The sequence below is a fragment of the Gekko japonicus genome, unplaced genomic scaffold (genome assembly GCF_001447785.1).
Source record: "Gekko japonicus isolate JY-2015 unplaced genomic scaffold, Gekko_japonicus_V1.1 scaffold1318, whole genome shotgun sequence".
In the NCBI taxonomy this organism is placed as follows: Eukaryota; Metazoa; Chordata; class Lepidosauria; order Squamata; family Gekkonidae; genus Gekko; species Gekko japonicus.
The window spans coordinates 327,556-335,072 of record NW_015159751.1 but is presented as its reverse complement, the minus strand read 5'-3'; the positions used below and the strand labels follow the sequence as shown (position 1 = coordinate 335,072).

At 43.0% G+C, this 7,517-nt stretch overlaps 1 protein-coding gene across 1 annotated transcript in view; it reads left to right on the top strand.

Annotated features, from left to right (window-relative positions):
* The window catches only part of EPHA6 (EPH receptor A6), a 352,339-nt gene that overhangs the window by 155,417 nt on the left and 189,405 nt on the right, over window positions 1-7,517 (top strand). The gene's annotated exons all lie outside the window — the stretch shown is intronic.

The window sequence follows — 7,517 nt, the reverse complement described above, 5'->3', positions numbered from 1 at the left end:
GGGAAAGAGAGAGAAGAAGGAGGAAAAAAGAGAAGAGAAGAAGGCAGGAAAGAAAGAGAGAAGGGAAGAAGGAAGGAAGAGAAGAGAAAGAGAAAGAAAGGAAGACAAGAGAGGAAGGAAGGAAGAGAAGGGAAGGAGAGAAAGGAAAGGAGGGAAAGATGGCAAAGAGATGGAGGGAGGGAGGCTCTCCCACCCCCTCATCAAGCCCCCGTCACCCTCACCCCCGCGGATTCCTTACTTACTGCTTTGGCACTGCCGGCGGGGCTCTCCAGGCCTCCCCTGAGCTGCAGTGCTTCTGTGCGGGCCTGGGGACCTGGCGGTGGGGCTCTCCGTGCCTCCCCCTGGCCCCAGCGCTTCTGCATGGGCCCCGGGGAACCGGCTGCGGGGCTCTTCACACCTCCCCCTGGCCCCAGCGCTTTGGCACGGGCCCTGAGGACCCGGCTGCGGGGCTTTCCGCGCCTCCCCCCAGCCCCCAGCACTTCAACCATTTGCACTGGTTCCTGGGCTGCTCCGGCATGCTCCGGCCCCAAAAGACCCCTTGTTGACGTGTAAAATAGTGTTATTTATGCAGCACACTGTGAAAAGGCTGTTATGTGAAACAGGAGTACATGCAATTTCCGTAGTGTGTATGCATGCATCTTTATTACTTGTTGAAGAAACACTACTCACTGTGATTTATGCAGCACACCGTGAAAAAGCTGTTATCTGAAACGGGAGTACATGCAATTTCCGTAGTGTGTATGCATGCATCTTTATTACTTGTTGAAGAAACACTACTCACTGCAAAACAGCAGTCTAAATATATTTTCATAATACCACATCACTGTTGTTTTCATCATTGTTTCACTCCATACATGATGGCTACTACTTGTGCAAAATGAACATTATTGCTAAGAAGATTCACAATATTCTCAAGGCTTTCTTTTGTGCATGTAGATCATTATTATTGTTATTAGTATTACTACTACTATTATTGTTATTATTATTAAGCATATATAGACTGCCGTTAAGGAGCATTTAACTTTATAACATAATAACAAAATGAATGGTCCATGTGATAAGTGAATGTGTTTTTAAGATCAGGATGAAAGCTGTATTATTTCCCTGTTAATAATCCAGAATTCAAATACAGTATTTTAGAGGTTTAGATAGACACTGCTATTATAAATATATATATCTGAAAACAGTTTGAATGCAAAAAATAAATATCATTTAATGTTTGTTGATTTCTTTCAAGTTGTAAAGAAAATTCACAAGAGGACAAGCTATCTAAAAGGCAGACAAAACAAACTGTGCAGTAGAGAGAAATTTGCTTAACACTCATTTGTGCTTTAGTGAAGATATAATAGGAGAATAATAGACTAACAAAATAAAGTCAGGAAAACAATACCATCCAATTAAAGGGTCTATGAGGTGCGTGTGAGTTTCCTTAATGAACAGCAAACTGATGATGCATTTATGCAAGGTATAAGTACAACCACAAGATGTAATTGAATGGGGAGTTTTGCCCTGCAGTAACAATGGAAAGCTTCAGTTTTTATTATATTCATTAAGAGTTTCAGCACAAACATACAGTAGAACAGCTAAAAATAATGGTTTATTTAAACTTTAAGCTTTAAAAATGTTGTGGATAAGGTTAACACCAACAATTCATTGCTCCTTCTGCTGGGTAGGATATCCAATACTTCTCCTATCAGGTTGCAAATTAAATCTGTGCAAATATTTTTAATGGTCACAAGAAAAAAAATGTTTTGCTTTTTTAGGCAGAGGATTAACTAAATTTCTTCAGCAGCAGCCAGCTAGGTGCTTTTAATGAGTGAAGAAAATATGACAATAGGAGATCTGTGAGTGGATTTCCCATGCTTTTAAGAACTATAAGTAGTAGCGGTGGGGAGCCAGAATTGGATCAGAACATACACCCATACTCAGGGTTGCTCTTTGCTTAGCCTGGAAGGAAGGAACATTTAGGCAGTCATAAAATGTTTGTATGTTCCTTTCTCCCCATGGAACAAATAGCCCATTGGGAATCAATTCCTGGGGATTTGAGGGGTGGAGCCTGGAGAGGGTGGGGTTTGTGGAGGGGTGGGACATCAGACAGGTAGAATGCCATAGACTCCACCCTCCAAACCAGCCATTTCGTCCTGGGTAACAATTGTTGCCAATTTCCAGGTGAGGGCTACAGATCACTCAAAATTACAACTGCTCTTCAGGGAACAGAGATCAGTTCATCTGGAGAAAACAGTGGACTCTGCCATTATACCCTGCTGAGGTCACCACAGCAAAATGACACTGTTTTCCCAAAGCCAGAGCACTCCCCCAGAGCCTCTTTCTAGATCCCATTGTATTTATTTCCACAACGGGCTTTACTGCTAGTAGCTTATATAAAGTACTACAAAGTGCTGGTATTGAAGGTCTATCAGGTAAGGCTAGTATTGTCTATTGCTGACTGGCAGTGTCTTTTGGGGTGGGGGGTCTCTTTTTGAGGTCTTTCATGTTATCCACTACCTGATGCTTTCAAGGTACAAGGGATTGAACCTGGGACATTTCCCCATGCAAAGCAGATGATCTACCACTGGGCCACAGCCTCACCCCAACTCATGAAGCTCACACTTCCCCATCTTGTTTGACAAAGAATCTCTAGGATGGCACCAATAATCTTATAAATTATACACATGGCAGTTAAACACCTCCTGTCCTTATTCCCAGAATTTGTCAATCAGGTTTGTTTTTAAGGAGAAACACAATATATATATTGTGTAAAAGGCAGACATGAGCAAGATTTGAGTCCAGTAGCACCTTAAAAACCAACCAGATATTCAGGGTATAAGCTTTCATGAGTCAAAACTCCCTTTTTCAGAGTTGGAAATCTTGTCGGTCTTTACTAGACTTGGATCTTGCTTTTCTACTGCAGAACAACACAGCTATTCACCTAAGAAAGTGTACATGCATACGTTTAATTTTTTATTACTTAGTTTGGGTCCTCTTCAAGTATGTACATGGCAGAAGAGGCGTATGTGGTGATAATCATGAGGTTTTGCTAATCAGCAGAAATATCTTCTGTAAAGGAACTCCAATCCAAAACAGATCAAACGTATCTCACAGAGTACATAAGGTAATGTATACTTACTAGGAATAAGGCCCATTGTGGAAATAAATACGAGGACTTCCGGTTTATGGTGGTGCGCTAGCAGACTCTCCTCTCGGACCTCCCGGGGGCGAAGCTGCACTCCAGCCGAAGAAGGGGGTGCGCAGGCTCACAAACTGCCCCAGGGGCCCGGCGAAGGGACCCTGGCCATGGAACTTATAAGAGGTTGCCTCTTCGACGGCAGAATGCCGAAGAATTGAGGTGCCTCTTCGTTACGACAGTTATCTGGGCTGTGAGACCGTATGGACTTAGTGACGCTGACCGGGACGAGCGCAGGAGATCACGCGGCAGAAATGAAATGAAAGCGAGGTCGAATGACCAATTATGAACATGAGTCAATTACAAAGCGTTTAAAGGGGGAAAGATAGCTACCCACCCACCCTATTGAACGGGAAAGAAAAAATGAGTGGGGGGGACGCCTCTCATGCGCACAAACTTTTGAGCGATCGAGGGGGGGAGCGGAAGAAAACGCAAGGAAAACTGCCTAGAAGTACTTACCAAAGTGAATTTAAGCAGTCAAGCGCACATTCAGAGACTTTTTAAAAAATTGCAAAAGTAAACAAACGATAAAGATGGTGGGAAAGAAGGACAGAGAAAAACTTTTGAAAGCAAAAGGGTCTGAGAGCCCAAAACCAGAAGTTACCAGTGAGGTGGCAAAGTCTATAGCGGATTATATGCGCCCTCTGCTGGAACAGCTGCCAGAGAACAGAGGGGAGAATCTTAAAGAAGTGATGAGTGAACTGCTAGCCCCAGTGACAGAAATGAAGGTGGAATCGCTGCTTAACGACATGGATGTGGTCTATAGATCATATTCAGGCTACATAAAGAAAAATAATCTGCCTGGGGAAATTGTGGTAAGATTCTTGAAGAAGCATGTCAGGGATGCAATCCTGAAAGCGGTCACTGAAACACCCCTGAAAGCGGGGGGAAATACCATCAGAACGCTAAAGGATATCCCATTTGAAGTAAGACAACGGAGAAAGAAGTACAAAGAACTTGCATTTTTTCTTCAGACAAACTCAATTGGATATAAATGGCTATTTCCCGAATGCGTCACTTTTAAGATTAAAGACAAAAAAGAAAAGATTGACTCTGTTTCAGAAAGCTCAAGAATTTCTAAGGGTTCAGCTGGGAAGGCCAGAGGACGGGAAAAAAGAAGAGGACAGCAAGTCCAGTGGCGAGCTAGAATCTGGTTCTTCCGGAGAGGACTCTCTGTCAGAGCAAGGGGCAGCAGCCCCAAAAAGTCCTTACAAGCTGCAGAAGAGAAGGGTAAAGGAGAAGTAAAGGCTGAAGGACTCTGAATTGTACCTTTGAGACTTTTGTTACGGGATGATTGGGGGTACTGTTTCTAGACAGTTAAATCTAAGTTAAAGAAAAAGTGTTATAAATGTTTGACTCAGTTTATAAAGGGATCAGTGATGGGAAGACGATGTACCTAAGCTAGTTGGAGAATCTCCTCTCTTGGGCTTTTAGTTAGTAGTGGGTTCTTTATTTATTTATTTATTTATTATTACATTTATACCCCGCCCTTCCCCGTAGGGCTCAGGGCGGCTAACAGGGCAAGAAAGAGCTTGCTAATAAAACATCAATACTCTAATACAGTTAAAAACAACATATACAATTTAAAACCAATAAAACAATTACTTTATTCTGTATATGTAGTTCCCCCTCCCTTTTCTTCTGCTGTAGTTTTTGTAGTGGAAAAAAAAAACCCCTCCGGGGGCTCAAAAAAAAAAGAAAGAAATACAATGAGCACTAGAAAGAGGCTCTGGGAGAGTACCAAGGCCGTGGGCACTCAGCATCAGTTTGCCGTGGCAACCTCAGCAGGGTATAAGGACACAGAGTCCACAATTTTCTCCAGGGGAATGGATCAATGCCATCTGGACACCATTTGTAATTCTGAGAGATCTCCAGCCCTCACCTGGAGATTGGCAGCAGTGGTTCCCCAAGAGGGAATGGCTGGTTTGGAAGGCAGAATTTATGGCATTGTACTTGTCTGAGGCCCCACTCCTCCTCAAACCTCACCCTCTCCAGGCTCCATCTCTCAAATCTCTAGGAATTTCCCACCTGGAGTTGGCAACCATATCTCCTTCCCAGCCAAGCATCAACCTACCTTCATTTCCCCCTCACTGATCAGCTGTCCATCTCCCCCCACCAGCAGCCCCCACCGTGCTCTGAAGCCCTGACTGCCACATAACCTTGGCTGTCATAAGGGGGGCCAACTCAGTAGGTTATAAGGACACAGAGTCCACCATTTTCTCCAGGGGAACTGAAGAATGCAATCTGGAGACCAGTTGGAATTCTAAGTGATCTCCAACCCTCAGCTGGATTTTGGCAACAGTTGATCCCCATGAGGGAATGGCTGGTTTGGAGGGCAGAGTCTATGGCACTGTACCTGTCTGAGGTCCCATCGCTCCTCAAACCTCACCTTTCCAGGCTCCATCCCTCAAATCTCCAGGAATTTTTCCAGCCTACCTTCATTTCCCACTCACTAATCAGCTGTCCACACCCCCCCCACCTGCAACTTCTACCTGGAGTTGGCAACCCTATCTCCTTCCCAGCCAAGCATCAATGTACCTTCATTTCCCCCTCACTGTTCAGCTTTCAATTTCCCTCCCACACCTGCAACCTCTACCTGGAGTTCTGCAAAACGGGAAAGGTCAACCACTTACTTTACAAATAAAGGTTTTATTTTTCAGTTTAGAAAAAAATTATGTTAACATTTTAAAAATTAAACCATGCAGGTGCACCACAGACAGCATGCTTGGATTTACTGTAGCAGTGAGTTAACTTGTGGGAGAAGGCAGAAGAGAGTACTTTACTATTTTTCTAAAGACTCATAGTGGGTGACTTCAGTGAGATGCTCTCTCTAGTTTGCTGATGAAATGCAATCTGTGCTGCTTCAGTTATTCAGGATGAAATTAGATACATCATAACGAGGAGCAGCTAGAAATTTTGGAATCGTTATTAATGGTGATGCATGATGCAGAAAGAGGACTGTCTGACCCTGCAGGAGTAATAAAAATAGTTCATTAATCAAAGAGGATGTAGTTTTTTAATATGTAGTGCATAAAATATCTTTGAAAATATTTCTGATAACAGCCATGCACAACTGGCTAGGAGGTACCCCCAAACAAAGTCTTAGACCTGCATAGCAAGATGCTAGCCAAATGGGCGCTTATAATACAGCCATAGAAATGGAAGCCCTAATTTCCTGTCACAGCCAACTTTGGACCACATGTCTTTTTCATGTTTCTTTTGGTGACCATACTTTGGAATCCCTGTTCCAAGCCCAGGCATCCTTTCTTTGCTGCTAGTACAAACTTGTAACATGGGCCTCAAATACACTCACGATCCCACCTCATGAATCTTGTGAAACAGATTATAGCATGCTAAAGAATTTGCAGCCCATGAACCTCAAGGCCCCAGTAAACTGTACCCAAATGTACCCATGCATTGTCCTTGGGGTTGTGCCTTCTGCTTCCTCAGTTTCTCCATTGTCATTCAGTTGTATTTCCTAATAGTAGCTTTGCTGGTTTGTTACTCACCTCTGTAAACATATATCTTCAAAATCTGTTAAACATCACAGATTTTGTCCTCTTTCATTGGCCTCTGTGTTGGTTGCTAGGTATGACAATGTCTGAGATGACATTAGGAAATAATGGTCACTGATATTGCAAACATACTGATGTTTCCCTAAAGCAGTTCTTATGCAGTCCCTGGAAGAAAAGTATTTCAAGAGGAATCCTCTTCCAAATGAAGGATAACAGGATCCCTACACACATACCCTTGCTTCTAACTGTACTCCTTTCACCTGTGCTAGTATAACCTCTGCATGTGTGGGTTTTATGCGACAAATCAGGAACAGAACTTGCAGGACAAATTAATTTAAAATAGAATTTAACCCAGAACCCTCTCAAATAGAACTATACAATAAAGGTTTGTATTACCACTGGTGTAATGGGGGGGGGGGACTAGCAACAGATCATTTCTCTAAGTTCAGTTATATAGCTCTTTATTGCTTGCAGAAACTTTATTGTGAGTCATGTCCAACTTCTTCTCAAGCCCACCAAGCAGCTAAATTCATTAATTCCTCTTTTTTCAGAAGGAATTCAGTTCCAATAAACTGTACAACACAGTAACTAGACTGCAATCTACACTTGAAAGACATTGGGTTGGATTCTGCCATTTTTTTCACTCCATCTCATCAAATTGCCATCTGTATTACAGGTCCTGGCCCACATGGCATTTGTTGTTACAGTTCCCATGATCCACAGCATAGCTTTATTCATGGTCAAAGAGTACTTCCTTCTCCTTACTCAATCAATATATCTGATTCGCAACATGACCCGGCGGCGGGATTTGGGGGGCA